We start from the raw sequence: 26,991 nt of genomic DNA on the forward strand, positions 1-26,991 counted from the left end.
CTGAAGAATACTAGAAAAGTGGGACCCTATCTGAAAGAAAGAATAAGACCGAGAGGCAAAATGAAGTCACTATCGACTGTCTGTAAATAATGTGGTTTAGGACATGGAGGGACTGTAATCTATAAACATGAACACTGGAACACTGTAGTTGCACAACTAAAATCACACTTTTTTTTCTTTTTCTTTTTTTGCTTAGCATATATATCACTCTGCTCCACCTTCAATCTTTGGGAACTGTAGTGGAAAGGTGAAGTGAAGCATATGATAATGTAGTTCCACATTCAACTTTAAATATAGACTTTAAACATGTAAATATTAGTGAAATGAAATTCTGGGCTGAAAACAAATTCAGGACACACTTAGACAAAGACCCTCTTCTAAAAATGAAACAAAATGAATGCCACAATAAAACAAAATGTGAAAAACTGGCAGGTAATTTAGGGGAAACAATTTATCACTGATAAAGTCAGTGCTTTCAATATGACGAAACGGAGGTGAATATATAAAAACAGTTAGCCGAAAACTGTTTGCTGTTTTTTTACCCTTTTCAGAAGAAAATTTTCAGTGGCTGAAATTTCGGTGCATCCCTAGTAAATATGGATTCTTACTGCTCTTTAAAAAAAAAAATTAAAAAGTTAGGTTACATATTGTGGCACCGCTGTTTGAAGCAAGGATATTTAAGATTTGAGCATGTATTTACAGAAACGATTTTGGATGAGACAGAAGTCCACTACTTGGATGCCTCATAGCACCAATGCAAAACTAAGAAAGCAAATGTCGGACACATAGCTTGCCTTGGGGTAATTAGGACAACTGTGAAAATGAGATTTTCCACTGAACTATTCCTTTAAGATGTGTTTGCACTTGAAAGTGTCATTTAATTTTAAGCCACAATGATGTTACTGCAAATTCATAAACCTATGCACAGCTCACGTACACACAAATCCCCAATGTTGAATGAACTCTTAACACCTGCAGTGAGGAAGTTACACTGTTGAATTCACATTCGTGTGCAGGTGTTAATGCAGCACATGGGACGATAGGCTGGATATTAAAATGCAACGTCTGGCTTAGTGGCAGGAACTAACAGAGCAAACATCAGTCTGAGAAGGTGGCAGCGCATGCCAGTGTTGGATCAGCGCCGACACATTTACAGGATTATTTGATGATGATGAAAAGACTTGTGTGCACGTCAAGCCAGGGCATGCACTTTTTGCAGTTAGCATGATGGTTGGCAGCCAAACAGACCTCATCACTGGCTAAGTATTGAATTCCAATGGGTCAGACAGACGTGTTCTTATGAAGAATTAATTACACTAATTCATTAACAACTTGATTAGTAGGTAGATGCAGCATATGACACTATTGCGGAGGTCCTGCAGATTGCAGTGTAATTTTAAAGTATTCTATCTATGTATTCTACAGTAAATGACCATCTGTTGCTACTTAGTCATTTAAAAAAGAAAAAAGATATCCCAGTAAGATATTGATATCTTAGCGAGCATGGATGTCCATTACTGAGCCATGCTGGTCAGACTTAAAGTGGCCCATTAAAGATGTTGCTATTGGTCTGTTTTAGGTCAGTCCTGGTCTGTCCTGATCTGGGTTCATCTTCCCAAAAGCATGATTCTTAAATGGTAGCATTATTATCATTAATGTTATATAGCATTAAGCTCTCTCTCTGGTTAAAATCATCTTAACTTTACAATGCTTTTGGGATACTGGAGCCTGGTCCCTAAATATATGGCAAAAAGAAGCATTTAAGTATTTTCCTCTGGCAAAAAGTCTAGACATCATGTCGATGCCTGGCAAATGCATCATTATGTTTACCAAGACTGTCCAAACTGTGATGGTCACAATGGACTTACATTGTTGCTGGGATCAGATTCAGGCTGCTTTCACGTGGTTAGCAAGTGGCCACTTTCTCACTTGCAAAGGTGTAACTAAGTAAAACAAAGTATTTGTTTACAACTGAACCACTAATGTAGTGTTTTAGAAATCAGTAGCCCCGTAACCCGGGAAAAACAGATTTTGTGTCTGGGCTAATAGTTTTTTATTCGTACTTCATATTTATTTTTGCAAAACAAAATTTTCACTTGGTTTTTTCCCCTTCCCTTTAAATATAATACACTTCATGGTGTTGTGACAACTGCAATGATCCAAATCCCACAACCTGCTACACTACACACATCAGCTGAGACAATCTGGCTGACGGTGGAATTGTTTTTATCAAGGTGGATTAATTAGCATTCACAGATGACAGACGATCATGTCCAGGAACATGCAGGTACACTATATGACCAAAAGTTTGTGGACTCCTTACCATCCCACCCATATGTGGTTCTTCCCCAAACTGTTGCCACAAAGTTGGAAGCACACAATTGTATAGAATGTCTTTGTATGCTGTAGCATTACAATTTTCCTCCAAGCTCCATGAAGACATGGTGTGTTAAGGTTGGAGTGGAAGAACTCGAGTGTCCTACACAGAGCCCTGTGGCTGAATTAACACAAATTCCCACAGCCATGCTCCAAGAGTAGTAGAAAGCTTTCCCAGAAGAGTGGAGCTTATTATAACAGCAAAGGGGGAATAAATCTGGAATGGGATGTTCAAAAAGCACACATGGGTGTGATGGTACTAAACAAAATAAAGTGCAGCATAAAGCCGCCATATAACTCTCTGAGAAGCAAAATACATTTCCATTTCGTTAAACATATCAAGAGAGCCTTTACTTTCCTGGTGGGCTCGTTAATGTTTTTATCATTTGTCCACCCCTGACAAGTTATCTGGTTAGCTAGCTGGATCTGTTTTGGCGTCTTCCTAACCTTTCGTGGTATAAGTGGTTAGAGATGTAAGGTTAATTGTGTCTAAGTCTTAATCAGTAATGACTCAAATTATGTTGCATTTATAAAAATAAAGAATGACCTACTACTGACCTCTGTGCATAACCTTTTCCATTCAATCATGAAAGAATAAATGTCAGCATCAAGTTTGCAATTTGAATATCAAAATTATTTATGAATAATTTCAACTTCAAATGATGGTCATGTGGAACTTTAAAGACTGGACATAACAAATGCCTTTATTTCTTAAGTTTTCTGAAGTACACTATGGATATTGTCCATGAAGGTCACGAGCTTTGACACCGTTCTTCTCTCTGCCATAAGAGGGAGTCTCGATTGGACCCCATCACAAAAGTGACAAAAATTGTGAAATTATGTAGAATGCTCACATATGTGGGTCACAGGCCTATAATCACTGGCGACTCTTATTTATTACCCTGTAAAATTTTACAGGCATTTATTCTGTGTGGAAAATGACAGCAGTAAGAGAAATGTTTTTGTGTGTGTGTGTATGTGTGTGTGTATGTGTGTTCACCCAGACGTCTGTGTATCCAGACCAAACGTCTTCTAGGGAATCTAATTATGGCCTCTCACTGTGTGTCCTGAAATAGCCTCTCCGCTGGAGCCTTGGCTTCTTTTTTTAATATACTCTCCTTAATGTGAGCACTGAATGCTGAACAGACAGATATCAGAAGCATCACCGATGGTGGGCTCACCTACAGCAATTGGTTACCGCAACTCTGGGACATTTTATTTCCAGGACATTAGTATGACGACTAATGCTACTGACAGGATACCGGCGCTTAACTTCTCCTCCTTGATCTTCTGAGAGGTTGGTCAAACTTCTAGCCACAAACATGTATAATGCTGGTGTATTGCATCCAATAGACTATTAGAAAAAAATGGTTCCTGAAGGGTTCTTGTGGTAGTAGTCCTAGAGCTCTTTGGGTGGTTGATTGTTCTAATTTGGTTGTACGTGGGATCTATTCTGAAAGGGAAACTCCCTATTGTAGGTTTCTGCACAGAACCTTTAAGGCAGTGTCTCTAAATCCTGGTCCTTATGTATCACCACCTCACCACTAACTTAGTTAGTTAATTAGATGATGAGTTAGGGGAGGGAAAATATCAGCATGTGCAGGCTAGTGGGACTCCAGGTCCAGGATTGAGAAACACTGCTTTAAGGCTTCCCCAGAGGGTCACTTTTTAGGACATTTGTGTGAATAGTTTTATCTTTATGTATTGCAGACATATTCATAGTCCATAGTCCAAATGTTGGTCAGTTAACTAAAGGTTGGGAATTAAATCCACATAGCTGAAAAAAACCAAAAACAAAACAAAGCACTGTGGATGGCATTATTACGGAGGGGTTAATGTTAGATCACGAAAAGGGGCATTCAATAAATAACCAATGAATACTTTTCAAACTTAAGATGTCAGGTCTGTTATTTGATAATAGCTGTAATGTTATTTTTCCAAAAAAAAACAAAAAAAAAAAAACATGGTTACCATTACATATTTTCTGTTTTCTTTTGATCTACCATGTAGTATCTGTATTTTGTTGATAGTTTACTGTATATCACAATGCGAATGTCATAATGGTGACCCCTGAATCATCACTGATGGCCTTTTAATGGGATTGAAAAGTGTGCTACAGACGTTTGGTGGTCTCTGATGTTGACCTTATGGTTTGTAAGCTGCGGTTTAATGAGTCTAATGGACTTGAATGATATTCTGACTGCTGTAATGGGTCTCTGCAATAAATCAGGAAACCACATACCTATATACTTTTAGGGAAAAAAAAAGAGTTGTTGAGGGTTCTAGCTTTGTAACGAGGTTCTACGTGTTAACTTTTCTGAAGGGGAAGATGTAAGTTCAAGTGCTCCCCTGAAGGCATTTGTTGTACTGGCTACAACCTAGAACTGGTCAGTATTCCACTGATTAATGCTACACCTGAATATATGAGTAGCTAAACGGATGAGTAGCTAAATCAAAGCGTTAGATACCGATGTAAAATGTCTGACAGAAATAATTAGGAGGATAAACATTTCTTTTTTTTTACCCCAGCATTTAGGTTTTAGGTTTAAAAGGTTTCATAATTCACAGTCTACACTAAACAGTTGTGTAAAATAATATCGATGTTAGCTTGCTAATATGTTACCTCAGAGAGCTGCAGCAGAGTGAGAAGCCGTTGGTGATTCGTTTTCTCGTCACGAGCGTTCGAACGAATTTAAAAATCAACCGACGCAAGGAAACGACCGTTGAGGGAAGGGGCGGGGGGGGTTGGGGGGGAAAGGGGAGAGGGGGAGGGAGGGTAGGAGAGAGAAGGAAAAAACAAAAAACAAAAAACAAAACAGGCTTCAGTCGCGAATGAACATAGCCTCTCCGCTGCTGTGTTAGTGACACACGGCGTGGAAATGGCTATAAAGTGATAAAGCGAGCTCTTTGCAGCTTTAGCCCTCGTCCACATGTGAGAGAGGAGTGGAGGAGTGGAGGAGAGAGGAGTGGAGGAGTGGAGGAGAGAGTGCGCCGCGCAGCATCATTTCCACACTTGGTCTGGTGACGGAGGGAGCCGGAGAGAGCCGGAGAGCCGGAGCACACCGAGCCGAGCTTGGACATGGACTCGACACAGCTGTAAGGATCCTTAGCTGTGATATTTGCTCGCAGTTGCTCTGATACACCACTCCGCCTTTAGATGAAGTACATTTGAAGAATTGCTTTGGCGATTCCCACGTTTCCTGGACGCATTTCTTTCCCTTGCTTTCAGACGGACTGCTGGAGATATCCTGATTTCCTTCTGCATCACATATAGCCTGTAAATATTCCTGTATATTCCTAATTCTGAGTCAAGGACCTGCTGTGTTTTTAAAATGAGACGTTACACTACACTAACCGTCTCCTTCATGTGTGCGTTAAGAGTGTGACCTAACGAGCAGGATCTTTATTAGCACTGTTTGGTTTTTTTTTTTGTGGTAATTTTCTTGGATTTTTTTTTTTTTTTTTTTTTACCATGTATATCTCCCTTAATCTGGGACTTCTGCTTTATTCTGGAAGAGTCGGTCTGATCAATTTTTAATCCTTTATGCGAAATAAGAGAAAACACAAGAGCGACGGATAAACCGCAGGGACGAGAAAGGGGAGAGAAAGAAAAGAAAAAAAGAAATAAACGGGACGTGAATAAGGGAGCGATGAGTGTATGAGACGCAGTGAAGCTCGGAAGAAAGGAGACTGGAGGAGTGAAGGTAAGCAGGGTTATGAAACAAGGTGTCCATCACAGGCGCGTATTAAACACCAGGCTATGACTCCATGCATGCTCCAGACTCTAACGCCTTCCCAACACCAGCAGCACCATCAGAACCATCAGAAGTTGTGGATGAAATGTGTGTGTGTGTGTGTGTGTGTAATGCGTCAGGATCTCTGCTGAAAAGAAAGGACGTCTGTCTTTAATTATTTATTTATTTATTTATTTATTTATTTAGCCAACTCAGTACATCACAGTAGACAGATTTAACGGTTTTGTCCTCTGGCTTTCACGTGACATTGGCTACTTGTGTTCCACTGACGTGCAAGAGCACGCGCACGCACTTTTAAAAAATTTAAAAATTCGAACACTCGAATTAAACAACCGTTAAACAACCGTTAGAATTTTAACCGTTTTTCTTTTCTTTTTTTTTATAAGCCTATATATATATATATATATATATATATATATATATATATATATATATATGTGTGTGTGTGTGTGGTTGACCTGAAGTGAACATCATATATTCACACTATAAAGTGTGTGAGGCATCTTTACTGGATCCACTAACCATACATTTAAATGGTGAATAATTATGTTTCATGATAATAGTCTTGTTTCGGACAAAATAGCCTCGGCCAGCGCCACGGAAACCATTCAGTCCTCTGGAGAGAGAGAGAGAGAGAGAGAGAGAGAGAAAGAAGGAGAGATAGATCAAGAGAGAGAGAGTTTCATCAATAGGCGACACACGGCATGTTATACAAGAAAAATCCGCATTAGCTCAAATACCTACCTGGTCATATAAGATAAAAATAACAGGCCATGTCGGAAACCACATCATTTTTATACTAGCTAGTCAATAGTTCTATAGTCGCCATGGGTGAAATAATATTTTTATTCTATTTAATATTTAATAGGCTGCTATAGTATGTACTATCCTAAGATGTGGTCAGTGTGAATGGGCAGAGAAAGGTGACAGAATGCAGGTAAGAAATATATACGAATTCGAACAGCTAATCTGATTTGGTTCGATTTCATACAAGAAAAGATACAAACACTAACCCTGACCCTAACCGTTAACCTTTGAGTGTTGTGAATTGTTACAAATCACAAAATTGTGACACCGTGTCAGGGATAGAATGGTGCTAAAATATGTAAAGGATCTTACTTCTTGTAAAGATCAGATGGATTGGCTCTTTCATTATAACATGGCAAGGGTGAGAAAGCAGCACCTGCCACAGTCTGTCATCGTGGACCTATATTTATTTATTTAATTATTTTTTGGTCTAGACTTGACCCGTCAATATGTTGGATCGTTATATCGTAAGGACACAGTGTAAAACTAGCCATAAACTATAAAAGGTCTCCCGTGGAGAATTCTCATTGAGCGTGCTCTTTTGACGGAGTAGCCCACAAGGGCTCGTGTCTTACTGAATACAAATGTAATTGTGGCCAAAATCCGAGGTGTCTGTCTTTCAGTGCTAAACTGCACATCACGACTTCAGGACATTCTGGCGATTCTCCTGCTCTGATTCTGACGGCCCTAATAAAACCAATCATTAGCCCATTTAAATCAGGCGCGATTACAGTTTCAAACCCGATCTCCACCCCTTAAACACGGATCGAACCCAATCAGTCTGAACTGGCTGACTGTCAGACGGCAAGAAGGATTTATGTCTGCTCTATGTCTTTCTGTCACATCACTATCAGAACAATTATTCTAAGCTTCCAATGGATGAATTATAGCCAGGCGTTAGCACAATATTAATTATAGCCCAATTTCTTTGAAATGTGGCAGAGGGAGATTTATTTCTGTCGTAATATCTGCGCACACTTTTTAAGTAAGGGCATTTGTTATATATTTCATGCGATAAACAAGATAATGAGGAAGTATGGAGGCAATTAAGTCATAGCCGTTTCAGATCTCATTCCTAATTGGCTCAGCTCAACACAGCAGACATATTCTTTAGTTGTATGAGATTTAACCCCACGTTAAATTCTCAATTCTTAATGCCTAGAGTAGGTTTGCAGTTCTACTCCCTATAATGAACCGTACGTTTTTTCCTACACCGGCACACCCCCTTTTTTATTTTTGACACACATTCGGCCTAATAATGAAGGGGTTTGTAATTAGACGATGAGTTGAGTCAGTTTTGATCCCAGCCAGCTATTCAGTGGAATGTTATTTGGAGCTGGTTCGATGTGACACGGCGTGATGCAATGTCATTCAGTATTGTGCAAACACAAGCCACGCCTCCTTTACTAGGAGAAGCATGGAGGGCGAGAGAGGGAGAAGCGCACAGTGTCAAATGAAACGGGTGATGTTTCTAAACAATGGCTGTTAATAAAAAATGAGATGTATGAGTGATACAGGAATCTACAGATACAGATTCACTCACAAATGCTGCACAGTGCAGCCGAATGATAAATATGTGCCATGCTCAAGCATCCACATCTGAGCCAAATCATCATTTCTATAATTTCATTATAGATACAGCTATTTTTGTGATTTTTGATTGGCTTAAACTCTAAGGAGTTGTGTGAATGGTTCACTCCCCCCCCCCCACTCCTGTAATGCAATATTATTAATAATTATAATTTTTAATATACGTACCAGAGAGTAAGCCTTAGGGTTTGGAAATGTAAAGAAGCATAAATGTCTAAAGAATGGAATATGCACGTATAGTGTGCTCCCTGTGAGTCCAAAAAAAAAAAAAAAAGCTTTTTGCACAAAGCGAAGAAATCTATGCACCTCGTCCTGGCTTGAACTCTCAGTCGTACGGAGCGTGTTTTGTTATAACACATGCATTTTTCATCACGCCTTATTCCTCATTCCATCTGCCACCTCGTGTGTGTGTGTGGGTGTGTGTGTGTGCATGTGCTCGTGCTCCGGAGCTCACGTTCTCACTATACGTCCTTTGTCATGTACCTGAAATCGTCCCTGTTTCTTTCTTTTTTTTTTTTTAAGCGCCCGAGATCTACAAGCTGCTTATTACAGATACAATACAACTGTCCACTCCTGACATCTCTCCATCAGTTTCGCTTTCTTTCATTCTTTCTGCGTCGTGCCTCCCTGTAGGCGACAGAGTTGTTCAGCTGTCAGTCACAGCTCCTTTTTTCTTTTCCCTGGCTGCTGTAGTTTCTTGTAAGGCCTACTCAGAGACAGCGTCCCCAAGGACCCTAGTGGACATTGCTGGATTTCTTTCTTTTTTTTTTTTTTTTTTGTTTAAAGTCGACAGCATGCTGTAAGCAGAAATTCATGTCGAGAAATGTACATACACCTTTTTCCCCTTTTCTCTCGGGCTTTCTAACGGTCGTGCCGCTGCTCTCCGGGGTCTTCTTTACAGTAATTGGCCATCCAACATTAAACAGATTTCACCTCATTTATTATTACGAGAGGACTCAATGAAACAGCGATGTTACGCAGTTCAAGTTTAAACATTCACTTTATTGCTCATCAAAGGATGGATATTTGCCAGCCTCCCTCCAAACACACACCAAAGGCAACAACCACAGCTCTAGAAATAAAATCTTATATAATATGAGATTAAATAAAAAAAATAAATAAAATGTCGACATGATGATGACATAATGTTGATATCATGATAAATTATGTCCAAATTAATCTTCAGAATTGTAAAACATAAAAACTTTTATGGATTTGTAATTTTTTTCCCTCCTTTTCTGTATGAATTTTTTTTCATAAATAAAAAAATATTTTAAAAAAACTTTATTTATGTAAACATTAAATAAAGTATCATCAATCAGGTCTTTTTTTTTTTTTTAAATGCTGGCAGTTTGTGATTATTCCTATATATGGATAGGCATGGGGTGATATGACAATACTATCATATCACAATATTTCAAGACATTTCTACAACACACAGCATCCAGGTTTCCGAACAAACTGGCAGCAAAAACAGTAGTGTTGTATTTAAAAAATAAACCTTTAAAAATTTGCTGATATTTTCATTGAATGTTTATATTAATATATTAACACTGAAAAGCAGTAACGTTTAGTAGAAATTATAACATGGTACAATTCTGAAGATTAAAAACCATCTTTGTAATGGGTATTTAAAAGAAAGAAAGAAAGAATTTCATGGTACTTAGGATATCAGAAAGTGTATCATGACAGTTCATCACTATATCAATATTATATTATTATATCACCCAGCCCTTAGTCGCGATACGTATCGTGTATCTTAGAAATGCCTTTGAGAATCGTGATATGATATGATATGATATTTTTGTATATACAGTTCCTCAATAAAAGGACTGAAGGATATTTATTGATAATTAAACAGAGTAGACTAATATGAGCTAGGACATAAAATGCCTGTCTGCGCTGATTTATGCAGTTTCTGCGTCTTTAAAAATAGACAGCAGTGTAAAAGCGTTGACAGTGACTGCTTTATACCACCGCTGATTGCCGAAAGAATGCAGCCCACCAGAAAGACTCAGAGATCCAGAGAGTTGGAGAGAGGGAAAGACAGACGTGTTGGTGTGCTTAAAGCCAAAATGGTCCCTGTAGCTCGTGTAAAGGCACCGAGGCAGTAGGAGCTGTCAGGGCTTTTTCTGTGCCGTGGCCTTTGTGCACTAAAGTGCTGTCGCCGAACGCAGCGGCCTGTAACTGCAGGCGCCATGCACCGGGGCCTTTGTGCGAGAAAAGTCATAAAAGTGAACTGCAGCTGGACTCCGCTGCTGGATGTGGTAGGAACGGAGTGCCGCAGGGAGCCAATCATGGCCTCCACCAAACACACACACACACACACACACACACACACAAATACAAACACACATACACATTTAGAGCATGGTGATTTCGAAAAAAACCCTCTGAAGTGGCCCAAAACATTGGAACACACTGATCAACAAGTGCGCATGAATAGAAAAATCAATGGAGGCTCTTTTTCATAAATCGAGCGCATGTTAAATCAGCCGAAGGGCTCCGCGCGGAAACATAAACTGATTGTTTGGCTGCTGTCATTGAGTCTGGTCTATCAACTGCGAATGACGACTAAGGGGGGTTGGTTTACAGCTGTGCAAGCCTCAAACAGAACCCAATCAATCGAGCACTCAGCCACCCGGGCAATTTACTTGGGTAATACCATCAGGAGAGGCAAAATTCAGCACGCGCCAGTTCAAGCTACTTGACTCCCACTCATGCTGGCAACACAATACGCCGTTGTGATTGCTTAATTCCGCAAAAAACGCCCAGGCCCAGGCTTTGCCGGTCCTCCGAGTTCCCAATTACAGACACGTGTTCACGGTGCTGAGCATTTGGTGATGATTTGGTGTGTGCTTGTGTGTGTGTGTTTTTTTTCTTGTGTGTGTGTGTATGTGAGCTGTTTAACTCCTAATTAACATTCACTGCTTTGCGTTTAAAGCAGATACTTAATTTAATTACCCTCATGAATTCAATCGATCTCCCGAATCGATCCTGAATCGAGTCCAACCCCTGTTCAAATATCACAAATCAAGATTTCACAATTATGTTGAACGAAATACGAAAACATCAGACACGGCTCATTTAGATCACATCTCGCCAGTTGGCACCCTGTGTGTGCGCTCGGTGGGGCTGTCAAACTTCTGTAAAAGTTGCAATTGAATTTTACTAAATGAAAAAGCATTTGAATGCATTTCAATATTAATGAACCTATTATTTTAGATTTATTTTTATTCATCCACGGTAATGGTTCTCAACCTTTTTGCAAAAAACCCTACTGTACATATTTATTTTATGAACATAATCCTTTTTTTGAACTATTCTACTATTAGACCCGTTTAAAAAAAAGTATGCAATAATATATGGCTCATTTATTGAAAGCACAGAACATTTTTAATTCCTTTTCACTCACAAATAACATTTTATTAAAATTCTCATGAGATCCGAGTTGACGTTATTTAATGAACCTACTTGTTTTTGAGTCACTGAGGTTTGAACCCATTTAAATTTAAATGCTCAGTCAAAATGGCTAATAACTATAAGAAATCAGTAATAATTGTAATAGCTTTGATAATAGTGGGTCACGATTTCCACCACTGTAACAAAATTAAAGGACTGTGTGGACCAATTAATCTAATTAAAATCAGCAATATATTTTTATTTAAGCCCTTCCACTTGAAGCAAGGCCGAAATTTCCAGAGACACTATGGGAAGTAGTCTTTTCTATCATCTCCTGAAGCTTTGGCTGAGTTTAAAACACAGAACCATAAAATATTTTTGATGTTTAAAAATACGTCGTTACACGTGACATATTTTTGACATACGTGTCAAAAAATATGTGGGGTTTTAAATAAGATTTTAGCATAGGTACATCCTATGTACATGTTATAGTCATGTGACCTACTAGTGATCAAGCAAGTGGTTATAAGAAATTGTATGTATTACAATTTTAATGTATTAAAAATATGAGATTATGTACTACACATAGAACTTTTGGCGTGATGATGTATGCATCACGAAGACACTCGCATTTTATACAGAGATCATGATTACTACAATGTCCTGCAGCAACTTTACTTACCAGGCATATGTCTGGAAATCTTATCATTATCTCTCAAATAGTACTTTAGACTCCTGGCCCCAGATGGGCGACATCGTCTGGATTCAGACTCTGGATCTGCAGATGACTTCCCGTTTACTATACATGCTCACTTCATAGGGTTTAACAGATCCTACAAACTGTTCGGATTCAGCCACAGAAATTAGTGAATCTATTACCTGGGATAAAAATGTAAATACTGAGATGTAATCTCACTTTTAGGACACATATCTAGTTAGCTTTTACAATATAATATAATTTTACAGAATAAATGCCATGCTCTTATTCAGATCCCTTTCCTACATCACGTTATACAAAACTCTTACTCTGTGTTTGGTGACTGAAAGTGGAACGTTGGATCTTGAGCATTCAAATGTACGTTTGTTTTTTGCCTTAAAATCCATAAACATTGTACAAATTCTGCTCAGTATTGGTTCTAGAGTTTACTGGGAATCTAAAGGAAGTAGCTCCTGAGTGTGTGTTTGTTAACATGGCAGTTACACTTTTTTTTTTTTTTTTTTTTAAGGATTTTGCTGTGAGAGCTCGGCAGTTCAACTACTGAGCTCTCACAGCAAAGTCCTTGAAAAAATTTTTTCCTCCAAGGTAAAAAATTGACATGGCAGTCAGAAACAGTGGGCTCTCAGTCCAAGAGCCAGAGCTTCGTCAGAGAAAAGATTCAACACCTCAAGTTCAAATTACTCGAAAGCTTTTAGTAATGCTACTGCAGTGGGCCGAGGGAAATGTTTGATTTAAAATGTAAAGCATGAAGAGTAGGAATGAGTGCGTTTCCCGTTCTCAAACTGACCTGTTATTAGACTTCATCATTATTTCTTTACGGTACAGACCCGGTCGGCAGGAGTTACTGCATACAGTTATAGCGCTGTCAATATAGTTTTATACGACCTTCTGCCTTTTTTACTGTATAAAGTTATCATTCCATAAATGTAACAGTTGGCAAGTTCATATGTTTTTGCACTGATTGTTTTTTTCGGTATAAAGAGATCAGACTGCATTCATCATTAGTAGGCGTTTATTTTTCTGTACAATAACATTGCAGTCACATAATTTCTCTCATTTATTATGATTAATATTTTGTAAAAGCACAAAAAAACGGTACCAGAGGGTCCTAATATGGCTAATGATGCTGGATGGTTATTACTCTGCATTGTTCAGCAGTCAGTATTTTGAGGTCTGCATTAATTCACTGCATCCGCAGTTTTTCATTTTAATTATTTTTTCCCTTCCCAAGGTAATTAGTAATTACACACATTAGCGAAAGCATGGCCGAGTAAAGCGTGGATGCAGTATTTATCTGTACGTGCGAACGCAGTGGGACTGAAAGTTGCCGTTCGAGCAGAATGACTCATGAATGGTAAAAATCCTTTAAAAAATGTGCTGGATTGGTGTGTGCGAGCGGCTGATTCGAAGTCTCACCGGCGACCATTTGTGACCCGGCGAGGAGAGAAGTGGACTCTGGAGAAAACAGAGGGAGGAAAGTTAATGGTCCGCACAAGTTTAACACTCCTCCATGTTAAAGAGAGAAAAGGCTTTCTGGCTGACCTTGTCCGTCTGAAACAGGAAGGAGGAAGCAGTCGATATCAGGACCAGTCTATGGAAGAGCTCTGTCCTATCCGCCGTTTCTTTATAGCTGAATAAAGCGGGTTAACAGGCTGCTTCTCAGCGCGCTGACTTCACCTGTTGCAGGAGTTTCATTGCTTTTTATAGGAAAATATGCATATTTTAGAGACTTTCTAACGAGCGTCTCGTTGCGTCGGCTCATTGCGACACGCCAGTTATCACACATCCAAAAAGGCAAGTGCTGTGCCTGAATTTGCTCCTTATTCACCACACAGGGCACTGTTTGGGATGCGGCCATTTTATAGCGCCATCCGAATTCTCCGTGTACAAATAGAGTTCAGTAGAGTGCACTGTAAATCCAGCGTACAACCGATGCACACGTTAGAGATATCTTGTCAGCATGGATACTTTATACTGCATAAACATAAATAAAAGTTGTCTGACAAGCACTGAAGCAAACAGGTAAAGTGGTGTATTTTATACAAAAAATAAACAATGTTTTTTTAATACATTTAACACTGAATTTTGAGGTCATTTGTAACGTTATAGTTGTTTATGTAACGGCAGGTCACAATGATCAGTATCTAGATATGTACTCACTACTAAAGTGTTAAGTTAGGTTCAGTGTTTCCCTTACTGCTACCCCTTATATAGTGCTAAATAGTGAACAAATGATCTAGAGAATGATTTCAGACACTGAGTTTACGTTAGCAGTAGGGCTACACTGTAAATTGTATCCTAATATTTAGCACGACACTGATATTGCAAAGTAGCGTTGTGATACTATGATACACAATACTGTATTTATCACCATATTTAGGTTGCCTAACAAAGTGTCATATATTTTTTTTAAAAGTAGTTAATGACCTATCCAGTGTAGAGACCTTTTTATTTAATATCTCTGAACATAAATTATTAAACACTAAAAATCAGGAGAAACAGTAACACCTATTCAGAGTTTATCTGCTATAAAAAAAATACTGACGATACCCATGATATCACAGATAAATGTACCGTGACATAATTTATCACGATATCGATATTACATTGTCATATCGCCCAGCCCTAATGCAAACAAGCCTCTAACAAACTCCTGTGATCGTCTCAGAGAGTCAAGCACAAGGTTTCCTCCTGATAAATCGTGTCATTGCTGTGATCACAAAAATAATTAGCTGTGATCTGATTTATGAAAGCCAAATTATAATCGTGACACACCATGAGCTCACAGGTTTATCTTTTGTTTTTTTTACTATATTGCATGCGTTTAAGTCGTATTACAATTACAGTAGCCCTATTCGGATCAGATCAGTTTGTCAGTGGGACATCTGTAATACATTTTTTTTACACGTCTCGTGTCAGACAGCAAAAAAATGACCACAAACCAGGATGTTTGCTTCACATGCGTTATTAGATGTTTAAGGAAGTGTTAGTGATACCACTAGTCATTATTTATAGAACATTAACGATTGACGAAATGTGAATATAAAGTAATGCTTTATAACGGCTCCTTTAATCAGCCTGTGGGATCTCACGTTTCTTAATCATTTTATTTTCTTTCTCCTCCTGTTGTGTTTAATATCTGGGGAAGGGGCACTGGTACTAAATACGGCATGTGCAGTAGCAGCAGTCAAACATCTATTTTCACAATGTGAGGCGACACCTGCATGTAAAATCACAGACATGTATCCAGACTGGACTTAATTGATCAGACAAGCGCTGAGTTTGGTGAAAAAGAGTAGGTGATTCGGCCTGTAATTTTCTCAGAGGAGGATGGAGGAAAACACCAACATGTGGATCTGGATGGAAATAAAATCACAAAGGAGGAAAATAGGAAATTGTCCCAGGACCAGATGTAAATTTAGTCCCGTCTGAATAGGGTTAACATGTAGCATGATTGCAGTTTTTTGTAGCTATAGTTAGCAGTACGTGATCGTCGGAAAAACAAAAATGTCGTTTAATGGGAAAGTTAGTTCAGTATCGCACACCACCACCACCACCAAAATTCAAGTTTCTCTACGTTTTCTCTGCAGATGTTGAAAAACTGGACGTTGTTGTTGTTGTTGTTTTCTCTGCAACATCAAACAGCTCAAAATTGGATTTTGGAGCTATTTTGAGAAGCGCACTGAAAGATACAAGCAGTCTTTATATACCCGACTAAATGAAATGAAACCTGAACCAACATCCTTTTTTTGATCACCCTTTTGTCGTCTTTTCGACCACAGGTAAATGATTTCTTCTCATTTCCTCATGTGTGACTTTACAGGAGTGGCTGTTTCGAAACGCCAAGTCACCGCAGCGATGTTTACATGATGTTTACCTCAGCAGCCGTTGCCCGTTCTGCTTCTCCGCACGATATGACGCATCTGTTTACAGTCAGCCCGTCAAAGCAGCGTTACTCCTACCGTCTTCCTCCACTCAGAGGAGACGTGTGATTATAGTAGGGACCAGGAACACTTTGGGACCTTAATACTGTTTAGAATTACCACTTGTGATGTGGTGACACTCAGTTCCAGTTGGCTTGTGTTTTCGTGTGTGTGTGTGTGTGTGTGTGTGTGTGTGTGTTTTGAGTGGAGAGAGGAAACACAGGGAAGCAGCCAGGGAATACAGGCAGCTGTTTGTTTGTGTATTTGTAGAGCAAGGGGCAGAAAGAGAGAGAGAGAGTGAGAGAGGAGGAGGAATGGAAACAGCAGGCAAGCCGAAGTCCTTGGAAAGAGAAGTGGAAGGACAGAGTCAGGGAAAAAATAAGATATTGTCGAAAGCCAGGCGAAGGGCATCATGTGAAAAAATATTCACAATATGCCATCGCATCTCTGTATGACCTATATTTCATATACATATACAGTCAGCTCCATATTTATAGGTATGTATAGAGTCAGCTCCAGAATTATTGGCACCCGTGGTGTTAAAAAGGTGATCAAAAATGTACTTGTAGTTAATCACAATGAATGATATATTAGGTCGTTATTGCAGATGGTAGAAATAACATTCTGTTTTGTTGACAGTCATACTCTCATATCACCTGAATATTTACAAATTGTAAAATGTTAAAATGACGTTTTAATTTTTTTCTTCCTTTACAGTATTAAATGACTTTTTTGTAGACCTTAATTAAAGGTATTTTCGAACTTTTCCCTTTTTTAACAGCAATAATACTGTTTTGCTGACAGTTTGTTGATATCTTGAAATATCCTGAAATATTTTTTGTCATATCACCCACCTCTAATAATAAGTTTGTAGCTGTACTGTGAATTAACACAAGCTACTATTGCTACTTTTATTACACTATTATTATTTCTACTACAATACAAGCAATCAAACTCATCACATAATTAACATTTAAGCATTAATAAGAAAGAAGCATGTTTTACCAGCTCAGTCCAGTTCTTTTCTCTCATTAGTTCATGTTTGTTACTTGGCTGTCTACGCTCTCTCACTCTCTCTCTCTCTCTCTCTCTCTCTCCCTCTCTCTTTCTCCCTCCCCGGAGTCGTCATGTTTTCTTGATGCTTTTTTTTTTTTTTTTTTTCAGTTTTCTCCTATATTTCTCCCCAATTTAGTCAACTGCCAATTCCCATGCAGCCAGCTCTCCCTATCATATGACAGCTACCAACCGTGGTAACACATGCTTCTTCTGAGACATATGAAGCCAGCCAACAACATCTGTTCGGACTGCTGTGTCACAGGGCAGCATAACACACACACACAGAGGAACACGCTATCTGCCCTCCTCCACATACACAAGCTCAAAGACTCCCGTGATTGGCTAGTGTCACTGCGATTGACAAAAGAGAGAGTACGCCATCCCTCCCCTGCGCCCACGGCTCCCGTCCGCGGACCGCTGTTTCATCGTTGGAATTGGAACTCGCGATCTCCCTACGATCAGGCGAACGCTTTTCAGTCGCTCCACTCTGGAGCTGTAAAATGTGATTTCTTTTAACGGAATGAAATATACTTGGGTGCTCATCAGTATACATGGGCGCATCACCAAAATATCACCCAATATAATTGTGAATATCCCCCAAAATATCGTATGGGGATCACTGGATTGATGTGGATAACAGCAAATAATGATTTGTTAATGCAGTGCACGGATCCAGTCGAGCTCCACACCGAATTGAATGGGGTGTGGCGCGACAGACGCGCAAGTGAAACATACGCTCAGTCACTCGCACATTAGATTAGACTTGTTAGGAATTTTAATGACACCAGGGTTGCACATCTCTCTCACCTGTGTATAGACCTTCCTCCCTTTTATATTCTCTTAGCTCTCATGTCATCTCACTCTTTCTCTTTTCCCTCTCTGCCCTCTTTGCACCTTCATCAGTCGCCCTGACCATATCCCTGCTGCCAGCAGCCACTAATGCACAGTAATGTAACACCTACTCAACACACTCACCTACACACACACACACACACACACACTCAGCCATAATCTAGTACAGTCCAGTATATATATATATATATAGATATATAGAAATAGATAGATAATATAGATATAAATGTAATTTTTTTACTCATACAGTTCCTAACAGAATCTGGAAAAGTAGATCACATTTGGTTGTCCAGTCGCTCCTTCAGCAGCGGCCAAGACAAAGAAGCCTGACACATTTTGGGTGTGTAACAAACATGCTGTCCAATCACTGATGGTTCACATGGTCCATGCTAATGCTGACATGCATGCCTGACTTAGATATCACAGACTCCTTTTCCACCGACACAGTGCTGGTGACAGATCCAGTGCTGGTTCTGGTTCAATCCGTTTAGAAGCCAAAGCATTGCATAATCCGATGTGGGAGTTTCATAATGCGCAGCATTAAAAAGTAATAACAACCTTGGAGAAACTTATAAGCACTCGTTCTGTCCGCCTCCACCTCCTTTAATGAACGTGCCAGTGGTGTTGCGGGAGGTGAGTAAGTCCTCAGCGATTGACAGCAGGCTAGCGTGCAGCTCTGACTCCATGTTTGTTTTGAAACGCCAGTCAAATTCCAATATGTTGTTTGAAAGAAATATGCAGTCAAATTTCTCTTTGAAAGAATTTCTCTTTCATGCTTTATCGTCTTTAAGCTATCATCTAGACGAGTGTATATAGCTGTTCAAAAGAAGCCTGTTAGGAGTAAGTCGCAATTATTGTTTCTTTTTTTGTGGTTATGATATTAACTTTGCTCAGTACAGTAATATTCAACCCCACCCCCATTTTGTGATCATCTTTGTTTAAATGGTGGTTATGTAAATAACTTAAGAGACTTGGTGATGATGAATTGATTTTATCAGCATAAAGGAGCCAGGCCTTCGCTATTGTCTTTAAGTTGACAGAATGGAATGCATTTTGCTGGCCGAATACATTTTTGCGATGGAATAGTGAACAGGACAGTTTTAGCAAACTAGCTTTGTGAATCACTAGCATGAGTGACTAGCTATAAAGTAGCTTTAATGACGACTAGCTTTAATAACCACAAACAAGCTTAAATAACAATTAAATGCAATAACTAGCCACAATTTGACCTTAATAAGCAGTTGCTTTAGCTCTCTTTAATAACCACTAGAATAATAACCTTGAATAACTAACCTTCATCTAGATGAAATAAACACTAGCTTTACACAGACACCAACTAGCTTTAATAATCACACACACACACACACACACACACACACTGAACACATTGTTAGAGTTATTGAGTGCGTGGAAGCTTTGTCACCATGCTGTCTGCTGGAGTTATGGAGCTAATTAGTTTTGCTTAGCTGATGATGGTTATGGATGAATTCTGACATCTGCCTACATCTATTCATTTGTGAGAATACATTTGTTTGAAGATGTGCGTCCGCCAAAATAATAGACGGCTTTTTTGTGTTTGAATGCTTTTTTTGACAGTCACATATTGCCGCACGACGCCGGCCACATGGCTCTGTAAAACGTCTGGATTGGAACATGACTCGAAGTTGTTGAGCTGACGAGAGCAGAAAAGAAAGTTTATGTAAAAAAAAAAAAAAAAAAAAAAACAACTCCACACTGTCATTAGGCTGTTTTGGATTTCACTCGTCAGACTCATAATAGCGTGCTATGAGTTACTTATTTTACATTCAGTATTGTTTCGTTGGTGCTTTTATGCTTTCAGCAGGATCTCGTTGCAAACAAATAAGCTGCATAAATAAACGCTCGAACCAAATCGAATTCTGCTGTGTAGGATGCTGATAGGTTAGTCTCCGTGTTCTGCTTGCTGCTTAAGGTTCGGCTGAATTTACAGAGGTATAATTGGGGAAAAAAATGCTTTGCCCAGGATATTTTATGGTCATATTAATTATTAACAATATAAATATTATGGAGAACAGGCGTTACAGTGGAAATAAGAGATGGAGTGGAATGGAATGTGACAGCCACTAACAATCAGATTGTTTTTTGCATCTCACAGGTAATAAAAGATCTCTCTGGAATAAAGCAACAATAATAATTAAAAAGAAAATGCACAACAAGTTATAGTCACGTTTAAGCTTTACATATAAAAAGAGCACAGTTAAAATACCCAATAAAATACCTACTAAGAGGCCATCTGGGTTTAAGTATCTGACTGTCATTCACATTATAGAGTTTGTGCTCCTAATGTTCTCTGAGACACTTTTTTCCACCAGAGTTTAGGGGTGATTAAGAAAAATGTCTTTCACCAGCTGAGCTGAGTTTGATCCTCAAGATTAACGGAAGTGGACTATACTGCTTCGGGAGATCAGCAAGATAAACCAATCGGAGCCTTAAACACCATGAGCAGTGCTCAATTTGGAGCTTAATAGGCAGCCATTACATTTTGAGTAGGGTGAGGACAGTGCATTCTGAACGGGCTGAATTCAAAAAGCCAAAAGGATTTTTGAAAATGTGAAATTGACCCAAGGATCATTTGTCATCAATGTCATGTCATGTCATGTCATGTCATGTATTTTTTCTACTTTTTTTTTTGCCCCCGTGTAATTTATCCCTGGGCAGAACACAAGTGTGTTTGTTGTCTGTCCTGCGTGGTCAGTGCTGCTTCTCACTGGCGAATCTGATTACAGTAAACACAGCTAGAGGTCCTCAGGAGCGAGCCGGGTCACTGTGTCCTGAGGTCATGTGTGTAGTGCGAGTGTGAAGGCACTCTGTAGGGATGGAGGGAGAAAGCTGGACTCTCACCTCAGCTCCTCACACTCACAACACAGCAACTCACCTGCAGCACTCACCTGCAGTCTTCCAGTCACCTTCGCTCGCACTCCCTCCGTGCATGTGTGTGTGTGTGTGTGTGTTTGTGAGAGAGAGAGAAAGCTGTTCTGTCTGCACCTGCAGACTGCTGCAGCGGTGCATGTCTCCATTCTGCACATTTTGCTCCATTCCCTTTCCTCTGCTCTTAAAATGTCCTTGTGTATAAATAGCCTGACCATCCATGCTCCCAGATATTCAGCTTTTTTCCAGGGCGTTAAAAAAGCTGAAAAAAGGGGTGAGGAAAGCAGATCTAAGCTCCAAACCACACCACACGGGCATTATAGGATTTACGCCACATCCTGAGTCTCTCTCTCTCTCTCTCTCTCTCTCTCCTCTGGCACTTTTCCTACTGCCTGGAATTAGCAATAGAGAAAAACAAACAAATTACGAGGAAACAAACAGAACGAGTAATAAGCATGTAGCGACATGCAGAGCGCAATCTTCACGGGGATGGAGAAAGCGGGGGAGAGAAAAAGAAAGAGAGAAGCAGGAAGGGGGACCACCAGCACAGCAGAAACCTTCCTCAGCAGTCTGTTCCTGTCCCACTTCTTCCGTTTCTCTGCCCATCCGTCGTCCGGTCCGTCCCCGGCGCGTGTGGTGGGGCGTGCGGCGCGAGACAGATGGGCGGATGATGGATGGGACGTGATGGACAGCGGGCTGATGGATGGGTTGGCGTGGGGCTGATAGGGGATTAAAGCAGGGCCGTGCCCAACGCCGTGCCTTGTTGATGGATAGATAGAAGAAACGAGCGGATAAACAAGAGAGCGCTAATCCACGCCCCTCCGCCAGACAGAAAATCAAACAGAGGGTAATAGAGTGAGAGAGGGAGGCGTATCCACAGAGTGATGAGGGAGGTAAAGGATTGTATGAGTGATAAACGTTAAGTAAAGGTGTCTGAAGTTCAAGGGGACGACGGGATGGCTGAGCAGAGGCAAGCCGCGGAGCACAATGATCTTCGATTGGTATTGGACATCAGGTGTCAGAAGTACAAAAGGATGAGAGTGAGACGTCCGGCAGGGAGCCCAGTGGGAAACAGAAGCTCAAGCTGAACCCATCTTCACACTGCTATCGAGTGATAAGCTCTCTCTCTCACTTCCGAGTCGCAGAAGACCCTACAGGTGCCGGTATCGATCCATAGCACCTGTTTAACCACACGCGCACACACACGAGCAAAGGTCCAGGATTTATTTCTCTCATCTCTCTGGTGATTTTGATGGCGTGATTAACACTTAAAGCAGCCAGAGCCCCTCTCTCTCCACTTTACATTATCGCACTAAAACACGGAGCTCCAGATCAGCCGAAGCTTTCTGTCAATTAGCAGCGAGGATAGAGGGAGGTGGCGCGAGCATTAAGCAGCGAGAGTGGGAGTCGTAAATGAGGGAAGTGGAAGGAAGCAGCCGAGTAATGGAGGTTAGCGATGAGAGCGTTGACAGGCGGTGTCAGCCCTAACCACGCTGACCCAGAGAGCGCCACTGAATGCAAAATTGGCTGAATTTGAGCGCCAGGCCTCGGATGTGGGCTGCATGCAAAACAACGCATGAATTTGCAGCGATGTGAAGCGAGTGGAGATAGAAACAGGGTTGGTGTGGATTTTTTTTTAGCCAGATGTTCTTCCTTCTTCCTCGTTATCCTCTTCCTTTAGAATATTATTTGAATTTTTAACACTTGTGTATTCAAAGCCCAAAAAAGACATTTGAATGTGTAGGATTTCATGTCCTAATTTTAGTTAGGACAACATAATTCAATCGAAAAACACATTCCCTAAATCAGGAGTTTCAGGATGACCCGTGTGTCTCGTCATGTAGGAATAAACGTTTTCACAGATTTATAGTTATATATTAATTTTCTAATTAAATATTAAAGCTACAAGTCGCAGTTTCAAACACTTTTCAGACTTAGCTGAGTGGCTGTTTTTACATTTGGTCCTATTGGGCATATAGCGCACTCTGTAGATACAGGAACATCATTATACCCTATGTAATGAGCATATATATTGAATATTAAATCTTTCTGGAAAAGAAGGGGCTTAAATTGAAAAAAAAAAAAAAAAAAATATATATATATATATATATATATATATATATATATATATATATATATATATATATATATATATTGCTGTGTGAAGACGAGTTGTTACATGAAGAATGTTTACATGTTTATATGAACACATAATGTAGCACTACTCCTAAGTAACATTTATGTCTAAAAGTTTCAAGTCATTCAAATTCGAATGCAGTCGTTAAAGCAATTTGATGTGCCTTGTGTGCACGGCAAAAATCTATATAATTAGCTTTCGATTGCCTCAAACGGACTCTCGAGAACCTGCAAAAGGTGCTCCCGCCGACGTGCGCTTGCGAGATAAAAATAAAACGCAGCATCAGGAGCTCAGGCTGAAATTAAGCTCCAAATTAAACTCCATTAAATGATAATCCTTAGGATAATATTCCTATAAGGGCGCCTGGCATGCTGTGAGCGGGGAACCATTTTGTAACAGATGAGTGTGTTTGTTCACACCAGGAGGACGGCTCAGCCTCCGCCGGCGCTCCATTAGGAGAGAGCTGTTACTATGGAAGGGGAAGACAATTTATTCCTCATCTCCCCACGGCACGTCCCCCACGGGAGCGCGACACATGCCTCTCCATCCAACACCCAGAATAGGCTGGCTACGAGGGCACTAATGATTTGGGACACCTTCGCCGGCTGTCCTGCAGCTTGTGGTGCGCTGAAAGTTTCCCCCCTGCCAGTCTCCTCGTCTGTGTTTGGGTACAACAGCGTGGGACGAAAGCACAAGTGCCTGGAGGAGACGCAAGATTCAGGATGAGCACATTTACAGAATATAAACTCCCCCTCGCTCACTTTTTTTTCTCTCTCTCTCTCTCTCTATATATATATATATATATATATATATATATATATATATATATATATATATATATTCCTCTCTCTCTCTCTCTTTCCATCTCTCATCATTTCTGACCCAACTGTGTTCGCCTATCCTGCTTGCCCGCCCCCCCAGTGCTGTTTTTTTTCTAAGTATGATCATGTTTCTCTATCGATTATAGCAGTGTAACAATCAAGACGGATTTACCAGACTGTCACTATAGCAGTGGGATTCAGGAGTTTGGAAATGGGATTAGGCTTAAATGGAATTTAATTTTTGTCGTCGTCGGCTCTCAAGACTGTCTGCCACCCAGACACCATGACGCTGATGTGCTCGTGTGTGTGTGTGTGTGTGTGTGTGTGTGTGTGTGTGGTCTAGGGGTAGCTTTTGACAGTTTCTATAGGGATGCTGATTGTGATTGCGTTCTTTCCTCTACATTGTTCTCGGCTTTTTCTTGTCTGGCCCATCTCCATAATGCACTGCATCTATAAATGAGCCTCATATTTGTCTCTGGTACAGATTATTCTCTCCTGTGATATTCACACAGATATTCTCTGAGCAGTGGTCTGGTAGTATATTTGTTTTATTAGACTCTTTCCAGGTCTTTATTTAGATGACAGGCACTTCATGGATCAGGCTTGCTGCTTCTTTACAAGTTTATACATTTTCAGTAAGCACTTTATCCTGGTCCGGGTGACAGTGGATCTCGGGAGTACTGGACTCAAGGCAGGAACACACCCTGAATATGATGCTAGTCCATCGCAGGCATCACACACATACACACACACACACATTTGCACAATCATTCAGACCTTGAAGCTATTTAGAGTAGCCAATCCACATACCAGCATGTATTTTGCAGTAAGAGGAAAGTGAAGAACCCTGTACAGAATCTCCACACAGACAGTAACCCTAGCTCAGGTGGAACCGGGGATCATGTGCCTGTAAGGAATCTTTACAAGTTAATGCCCTTAATTAGTATTGTCCTAAAATTTACACACAGTGTTATACTTTTAATCTGGAGTCACGTGATTTTCATGGTTTTCCCGTCCCTGGTTTGATTATGAGCTCGGGTTACTGTCTGTTTGGACTTTCACATGCTCTTCTCATGTCTGTCTGGGGTTCCTCCAGACCAGTAGGTGGATTGGCTGTGCTAAACTGTCCCCTAGTTGTGAATGTTTGTGATGGACTGGCGTCCCATCCAGGGTGTATTCCCATTTCACATCCAGCGTTCCTGGGGCTTCAGATCCACCACCACCCTGATAAGGATAAAGCGCTTACTGAAGATGAATGAATGTTTCACCCAATAAGAAATGAAGGATAATGTGTGGATATTTATTTGAGAAATGGGCATGCGAAACGAGGCTAACATTACCACATTACCTACCTGTTGGTGAGCTAGCATTAATAGAGACATTTCATTTTTAGGAAAATGTAAACTGAAGTAAAATTTCCCTGAGAACAGCAACGGAAACTGTATACCATGTAAACTGTATACCATCCACTGAAATTATTTCACATGTGTTGCCTTTAAAGGAACAAATCTGAGCTTAGTTCTCTCAGTTCTGATTTGGCTGTGGGCGGGGCTAATTTCTGGGCCTGGAAAATGTAACCAGAATGTTGAAATAAAGAAAAATTAACCAAGTTTGTTTGAGAAAAAGAGAGTATCTTTTCGTGTAGTTTATACGATCAGACTATATGCTTACTAGAGAACTGCAAACACTTCTAAATATTACACACTGCACCTTTAATAGCTTTCTTTCTAATTGGTTCACCTTCACTGGAACGTCTATATTTGAACAGAGACAGGCTTCAGTCTCACTGAGAAGTACTCAGGCAAATATTCAGCCTAGCTCTGCACACTTGAGGAGAGAACAGGTGAAGAAACACCAGGATGCTCTGTATGAGAGGTATTTTGCTTTGATGACACTATGCGAGTGTCTTTTTACATAACGTTCAAGCCAGTTGTTATTGTTCAGTCCTTTTTTGTTGCAATATTTCAGATTTGTCAGTCTTTCTGTGCTGGAACATTAATTTCCTGCTCTGCCTGCCATGTTCTGATGTGCACATATTGTTTGGCTGTAACATCTCACTCTGGCTGAAATCACAGGGATCCTGTTTGTGTAGATAGAGACGTCATGTCACACTCGGACTTTACAACTCGCCTCTCACTTCTGTCAAATTCGGACTAAATGTCCATCTGGCGTAAATCAATAGGTAAACTTGAGACTCAGATAGATAATCGGGCGAATGAGTATAGATAAACGAGTAAGTGCTGCCAACGAGTGAATCGATGTTTATGGATCGGCTTCCTGAGTCCTTCCATTGCCAGCTGATGAAACGAACACAGCACATTTCAGGAATGTCTCACTGCGTGTTTACTTTACGTGCATGAGTTCTGCAGAAAGGATAAATTCATCAGTGGGTCTGGGAGGGAGTTTTATCTGAATTCTTCTTCCTCTCACGCTCTCTCTTGCTTCCCTCATTCTTACTCTGAGCTGGATCAATATCTGAATTAATGTGTAAGTAAAAAGATAAAGTGTGCAGCTCTGGCCTTAGCAGGCACCGCAGAATCGCCTCGCTTCGCCCTCGCCGTCCTCACGCTGAGGCACACAGAGACTCGAAAATAAGAGCACTCATTAATAATGAATGTGTTACAGTGCCAAGTTGGAACGTGTTCAG

General features: G+C 40.2%; 1 protein-coding gene across 3 annotated transcripts in view; it reads left to right on the forward strand.

Annotated features, from left to right (window-relative positions):
• The first annotated feature begins 5,166 nt into the window (after window positions 1-5,166).
• Window positions 5,167-26,991, forward strand: part of adgrl1a (adhesion G protein-coupled receptor L1a) — a 216,086-nt gene continuing 194,261 nt past the window's right edge. For 2 of the 3 annotated variants that reach the window (XM_053228277.1, XM_053228278.1), the window contains exon 1: window positions 5,168-6,080. The gene's annotated coding sequence lies outside the window, so the exon portion shown is untranslated. Of the gene's footprint in view, window positions 6,081-26,991 lie in introns of all 3 variants that reach the window. The other variant, XM_053228276.1, reaches the window with a different exon arrangement.

The sequence above is a fragment of the Pangasianodon hypophthalmus genome, chromosome 23, assembly GCF_027358585.1.
Source record: "Pangasianodon hypophthalmus isolate fPanHyp1 chromosome 23, fPanHyp1.pri, whole genome shotgun sequence".
NCBI lineage: Eukaryota > Metazoa > Chordata > Actinopteri > Siluriformes > Pangasiidae > Pangasianodon > Pangasianodon hypophthalmus.